This window comes from Eubalaena glacialis, chromosome 8 (assembly GCF_028564815.1).
Source record: "Eubalaena glacialis isolate mEubGla1 chromosome 8, mEubGla1.1.hap2.+ XY, whole genome shotgun sequence".
In the NCBI taxonomy this organism is placed as follows: Eukaryota; Metazoa; Chordata; class Mammalia; order Artiodactyla; family Balaenidae; genus Eubalaena; species Eubalaena glacialis.
In genome coordinates, this window is record NC_083723.1 from 82667536 (window position 1) to 82675018 (window position 7483).

The 7483-nt window shown below is 37.8% G+C and overlaps 1 non-coding gene across 1 annotated transcript; it reads right to left on the reverse strand.

Annotated features, from left to right (window-relative positions):
• Positions 1-3907: 3907 nt before the first annotated feature.
• On the reverse strand, positions 3908-3980 carry TRNAV-CAC (transfer RNA valine (anticodon CAC)). Its single transcript has one exon. It is a non-coding gene; the product is annotated as a tRNA-Val (tRNA).
• Between the last annotated feature and the right edge of the window lie 3503 nt (positions 3981-7483).

A 7483-nucleotide genomic window follows, 5' to 3' on the forward strand; every position in this document is an offset into this window, starting at 1 on the left:
GTGTGAAGAAAGTCAAGTTCTCCTGAGACACTCCTCCACTGTTCTGCTTCATTTTGTGGGATGTTTGTGTATTGTACTGGGAGAGGGGTGTTACCTGACTCCCTCGGTCTAACCTCTCCCATGAGCATAACCAAAACCTCTAAAATTTGTCAACCAGCTGAATGTTACATATATAGCCTTAGGGGACCATAGCAGGGGAAGATGCAGTGGCTATGACCTGAAACAATATAATGCAAATGTTGATCTTTCCCAGATGAATATAGATATATAATGCAATTACAATCAGAATCCCAACTGCCTTTTCTGTTTGCTTGTCTCTGGACCTGGACAAGCTGTCTCTAAATATATGATAGTTGTCAAGAGAATTTTTAAAAAGAGCTAGTGAGAGGCATTTACTCTATCAGCCATAAATAGACACTAAAAATACTGCAATAAAAATCCTGTGGTACTGGAATAGAAATAGTAAATTGTGAAAACATAATAGTAAAGACCTAACTGCAATCATTCAACAACAAGTAATTTATTTGGTGTGTACTATGTGCCAGAGGCTATGCTAGTCATTGGTCAAAAGCTGTGAACAATATACAGTCATTGCCCTCGTTATAGACTGAATATTTCCAAAGTATGAGAAATATCAGGGAGAATGAAAGGTGCTATGAAACATAAAACAGAGTGATGGATCCTAGTGTGGGACCCAAGAGAAGCGTCCCTGAGGCTGAGATTCTGGCTGAGTCTTGAAGGATCACCACAGTTAGCCAGGTTAAGAGGGGCCGTGTCAAGAGGACATGGCTCAGGGGGGGAGCACCCCATGTGGGAGCAGTCTGGCATGTTTAAACATAGGGAAAGCTTGTGACTGGTGTGTAAGAGGGCCTCAGAAAATGAGTTTAAGAGCAGATCATGCAGATCCTAGGAGAGGCTGAGAGAACTAATTTTACCTTAAGAACAATGGAAAACCCTTGAAGGTTTTATATAAATTTCCTTGCCTTTCAACTGATGTGGATGTATACATTTCAGTGCAATATTGATTGGTAAATGATATCTCAGTATCTCTTTGATACAGGACAACATTTGAATAGAAATATCAATAAATACTGCTTATCAAGTAGAAAAGTACTAGTATCTATATTATCAATGAAAAATATCCCTTTTCTTTGATTTTTTTTTCTTTTTCTGAGCATACTACATCCTCTGCTTTCTTGTCATCAGCTTTTATATGGTATATTTTGCTTATCAATTCTCCCTCATTGTGTGTGCTGTCGTTGTTTCCTTTTTTCTCTTTAGTGGTTTTAAAGGGATTGACCAAGTTTCTCTTTTTTATTTATTTCTTCTAATAGTTTTGATGCAGAGCTAGGATTAGAGTGAGCTGAATGAGAGGCCTTGAATGTAAAATTTCAGAAGGCACCAAAAAACTCAGTAATCAAGATGAAGGATATTTTCATGCAATATATTAAAAAAACCAAAATTAATGCAAAAAGTCCATGATGAATAACATCAAAAATTTAAATAAATACAGAAATCTGCACTGCACACTTTGCCTCGTCCTAACCCCAGCCCAGGATCTAATAAAACTGGACTTACAAAGACAGCCAGCTAGCTCTTGGGCTATAGTTTGCTGATTTGATTTTAGCTTTGTAGCACATGTATGGGAATTTAGCTTTGTCTTTGAACACCCAGAATTTAACAGCGTTTATAACACTGTCCATTCCTTAAAAAATAAAAGGACATGAATATGTTTTTATTTACCTTTTACCTGCCCTTCTCCCAATTATTTTAAGAACCTAGAGTTCTAGTTTCAGTTTACTTTGACGTAATATCTTTGACTTTAAGGTTCGTTTCTAAATAACAGCATTAAACTTCACAACTCCATTAACCACAATTGTTTAGGTTTAGTTATATATTTTAGCAGTTATATTGCTCATTTTTGTAGGCTAATTTTTCCTCTCTTGAGCCCTGCATTCAGCATCTTTTTTGTTGTTGCTGTCATTGGAGTGATTGACTAAATGATTTTCCCTAGGACTTAAAAAAGATGTTTTTTCCAGAAAATGGGCATGGGTGGTACATTTTAAAAAATCTTTAAATGTCCACAAATGTTATACTTTCCCCCTCTTGTTTGCACACCAGTCTGTCTGAGTACAGAATTCTAAGAGAAAATTTCTGTTTCCTTATAACTCTGTAAACATTTCTTCATCTTCTAGTATTTAGTCCAGTGCTCTTCTGGTTCACTTGTCATTTATTCTTGGTATTTGGAAATGTCAATATGATATGACTAATGTGTGGTTTCAATATTCCTGTCCAGGACCTTTTGGATCTGATGACTCAAGTCTTTTTTTCATCTTTCTATTTTTGAACTTTGTTTTCCCTCTCTCCACTCAAATTCAGCTTTCTAGAACTCCACTTACATGGATTGTATAGGACCCAGTGTGTGGTTAAAAGCCTTGGAGATGCCACTCATTATGTGGGTCTCCCATGGCCATGCCTGTGCTTTCTGGCCTGGATCCACCCTGGCTATCCAGGGTTGGGCACCTGACCCTGACTGGACCAATCAACATCCTTCTCCAGGAATTTCCTTTTCAACTGGAACTAAAGGGAATGGGTTAGTTCTCCTGAGTAGTAACAGAAGAGAACTGTAAAGTTTTTGGCTTGTAACTATTTTCTGCCATCAGGAACATCCTCAGTTGCAGTGAGAAAGAGGGAAATTGCAGGAAGAAAGGAAAACAGATGGTGGTATTTGGAAACTTGGTTCCTGATGTTTCACTTTTAAGTCAGGAAGAGTGTCATTCATTTTAAATGACCAAATTGGCACCAAAGTGGAGGGACCAAGAGAAAGGAGGCAAGGAAACCAGTTGAGAAAATATGTTAATAGTTTCCATGAGAGGTGATTAGAACCTTTTTTGAGTCTTTAATTTTAGGCATGAGTTGAAAATATAACTAGGAGTTATAGTCGATAGACCTGTTCATAGATTAGATGTGAGAGTGGTGAGAAAGGGGAGGCTAGCATGTGTTAACCTTTCTTGTGTGCCCGACAGACACAAGGATGAAGTCGACACCATATGCAATAATGAAGTTGAGAGAAGGAAGCCAGACACAAAGAAGCACATACTGTATGATTCAGGTTATATAAGCACAGAGCTAGGCAAAACCAGTCTATGATGTCTGAAACCATTTTGGTAGATGGGTGTCTGAAACCACTTTGGCAAGATGGGCCGTGAAGCCACTTTGGGGGCCACTGGCGATGTTCTGTTTCTTGACATAGGTGCTGGTTACACATGAGTGTTCATTTTATGAAAAATGTATGATATGGACATGTTTCTGTATGAATTTCATACTGCAACAAAAATGGTAAAAGCAAGGGTGAGGAGCATTGGGGGTAAAGATGATGATTACTGTTTGAAATATTCTGAATTTGAGGTGTCTGTAGAACAGTGGTTCTCAAAGCGTGGTTCCCAGGGCAACAGCAGCATCACTCAGGAACTTGCTAGGAGAGCAAATCTTTGGGCTCAATATCAGATGTATAGGAGTCAAACCTCCTGGTGGCAGGGCCCAGAAATCTGTGTTTGAACAAGCTTCCAGGTGATGCTAACATACACTAACACTTGAGAAAGGATATCTGGATGGATCTGTTAGGCATATAGCTAAACATGAGTCTGAAGTTAAGTAGAAAGAGGTTTGGGCTAAAGGCATAGTTTGGCGATTGCATCATTTATTTATTTTTTAATTTTTATTTTATATTGGAGTATAGCTGATTAACAATGTTGTGTTAGTTTCAGGTATACAGCAGAGTGATTCAGTTGCACATATATATGTACGTTGCGCCAGGTCTTAGTTGTGGCACGCGGGATCTTCGTTGCCACGTACGGATCTTCGTTGTGGCCTGCGGGATCTTCTAGTTGCGGCATGCGGGATCTAGTTCCCTGACCAGGGATCGAACCCAGGACCCCTGCATTGTGAGCGCGGAGTCTTAACCACTGGACCACCAGGGAAGCCCCATATATGTATATTTTAAGTGATCTTTAAAGTCATAAGAAGAGATGAACCCCTTCAAGGACATTACATACAGAAAAAAAAAAAAAAGACCCATAGGAAACCGCAGCATTTCAGGGGTAAATAGGAAAATAAGAAACTGCTTGAACTGACAGCATACACACGCAAATATTACCCAGCTTTAAAAGACATTGGAGATAAACATTCATATGGAAAGATTTTTGTGATGTATTTTAAGTGAAAGAAGACAGACAATAAAAGGGCACAAAACTTACGATCCCACTGGCATACATTGATTATCTTTGAAGTGCGCAATTAAGACTCTTTTTATTTTCTTCATTTCGCCTATCTGTTCTTTCTAGTTTTTCCTAATGTGAGGATGTCTTGCCTTTTGTAAATAAGGGGAAAAAACACAATAAAATTGTTTTCAAAAGATAAAAGATATCTTGTACACATGGAGCTAGATAAAACAGACACGAAGAAAACGCAATTTTAAGACTAGAAAAGTCTATATGAAGATGAAAATCACAATTGCAAAATTCTAAACTGTAATACAGGGAGAGAATTGGGTGCTTCAGAAAATTAAATTACGTTAGATGAGTTCAGTAAATTCTTTCCGAATGTGAAAGAAAAGAATAAGGAGCAGAACATAATGGGAGTAAAGAGAAGATATATAAAGTACGGGCCCAAGAGACAGTTGTGCCCCTGCTTCCATTGCTGTTTCTCCCATAATTTTCTTTTTTTTTTTCTTTTTAACATCTTTATTGGAGTATAATTGCTTTACAATGGTGTGTTAGTTTCTGCTTTATAACAAAATGAATCAGCTGTACATATATCCCCATATCTCCTCCCTCTTGGGTCTCCCTCCCACCCTCCCTATCCCACCCCTGTAGGTGGTCACAAAGCACCGAGGTGATCTCCCTATGCTATGTGGCTGCTTCTTACCAGCTATCTATTTTACATGTGGTAGTGTATATATGTCCATGCCACTCTCTCACTCCATCCCAGCTTACCCTTCCCCCTCCCCGTGTCCTCAAGTCCATTCTCTATGTCTGCGTCTTTCTTCAAAACCTTTTTTTGTTTTTTAGATTCCATATATATGTGTTAGCATACTGTATTTGTTTTTCTCTTTCTGACTTACTTCACTCTGTATGACAGACTCTAGTTCCATCCACCTCACTACAAATAACTCAATTTCATTCCTTTTTATGGCTGAGTAATATTCCATTGTATGTATGTGTCACATCTTCTTTATCCATTCATCTGTCGATGGACACTTAGGTTGCTTCCATGACCTGGCTATTGTAAATAGAGCTACAATGAACATTGTGGTACATGACTCTTTATGAATTATGGTTTTCTCAGGGTATATGCCCAGTAGTGGCATTGCTGGGTCATGGTAGTTCTATTTTTAGTTTTTTAAGGAACCTCCATACTGTTCTCCATAGTGGCTGTATCAGTTTACATTCCCACCAATAGTGCAAGAGGGTTCCCTTTTCTCCACACCCTCTCCAGCATTTATTGTTTGTAGATTTTTTGATGATGGCCATTCTGACTGGTGTGAGGTGATACCTCACTGTAGTTTTGATGTGCATTTCTCTAATGATTAGTGATGTTGAACATCCTTTCATGTGTTTGTTGGCAATCTGTATATCTTCTTTGGAGAAATGTCTATTTAGGTCTTCTGCCCATTTTTGGATTGGGTTGTTTGTTTTTTTGTTATTGAGCTGCATGAGCTGCTTGTAAATTTTGGAGATTAATCCTTTGTCTGTTGCTTCATTTGCAAATATTTTCTCCCATTCTGAGGGTTGTCTTTTCGTCTTGTTTATGTTTTCCTTTGCTGTGCAAAAGCTTTTAAGTTTCATTAGGTCCCATTTGTTTATTTTTGTTTTTATTTCCATTTCTCTAGGAGGTGGGTTGAAAAGGATCTTGCTGTGATTTATGTCATAGAGTGTTCTGCCTATGTTTTCCTCTAAGAGTTTGATAGTGTCTGGCCTTACATTTAGGTCTCTAATCCATTTTGAGTTTATTTATGTGTATGGTATTAGGAAGTGTTCTAATTTCATTCTTTTACATGTAGCTGTCCAGTTTTCCCAGCACCACTTATTGAAGAGGCTGTCTTTTCTCCATTGTATATTCTTGCCCCCTTTATCAAAAATAAGGTGACCATAGGTGCATGGGTTTATCTCTGGGCTTTCTATCCTGTTCCATTGATCTATATTTCTGTTTTTGTGCCAGTATCATACTGTCTTGATTACTGTAGCTTTGTAGTATAGTCTAAAGTCCAGGAGCCTGATTCCTCCAGCTCTGTTTTTCTTTCTCAAGATTGCTTTGGCTATTCGGGGTCTTCTGTATTTCCATACAAATTGTGAAATTTTTTTGTTCTAGTTCTGTGAAAAATGCCATTGGTAGTTTGATAGGAATTGCACTGAATCTGTAGATTGCTTTAGGTAGTATAATCATTTTCACAATGTTGATTCTTCCAATCCAAGAACATGGTATATCTCTCCATCTGTTTGTATCATGTTTAATTTCTTTCTTCAGTGTCTTATAGTTTTCTGCGTACAGGTCTTTTGTCTCCTTAGGTAGGTTTATTCCTGGGTATTTTATTCTTTTTGTTGCAATGGTAAATGGGAGTGTTTCCTTAATTTCTCTTACAGATTTTTCATCATTAGTGTATAGGAATGCAAGAGATTTCTGTGCATTAATTTTGTATCCTGCTACTTTACCAAATTCATTGATTAGTTCTAGTAGTTTTCTGGTAGCATCTTTAGGATTCTCTATGTATAGTATCATGTCATCTGCAAACAGTGACAGCTTTACTTCTTTTCTCATTTGGATTCCTTTTATTTCTTTTTCATCTCTGATTGCTGTGGCTAAAACTTCCAAACCTATGTTGAATAATAGTGGTGAGAGTGGACAACCTTGTCTTGTTCCTGATCTTAAAGGAAATGGTTTCAGTTTTTCACCATTGAGAATGATGTTGGCTGTGGGTTTGTCATATATGGCCTTTATTATGTTGAAGTAAGTTCCCTCTATGCCTACTTTCTGGAGGGTTTTTTATCATAAATCTGTGTTGAATTTTGTCGAAAGCTTTTTCTACATCTATTGAGATGATCATATGGTTTTTCTCCTTCAGTTTGTTAATATGGTGTTTCACATTGATTGATGTGCATATATTGAAGAATCCTTGCATTCCTGGGATAAACCCCACTTGATCATGATGTATGATCCGTTTAATGTGCTGTTGGATTCTGTTTGCTAGTATTTTGTTGAGAATTTTTGCATCTATGTTCGTCAGTGATATTGGCCTGTAGTTTTCTTTCTTTGTGACATCTTTGGTTTTGGTATCAGGGTGATGGTGGCCTCGTAGAATGAGTTTGCGAGTGTTCTTCCCTCTGCTATATTTTGGAAGAGTTTGAGAAGGATAGGTGTTAGCTCTTCTCTAAATGTTTGATAGAATTCACCTGTGAAGCCATCTGGTCCTGGGCTTTTGTTTGTT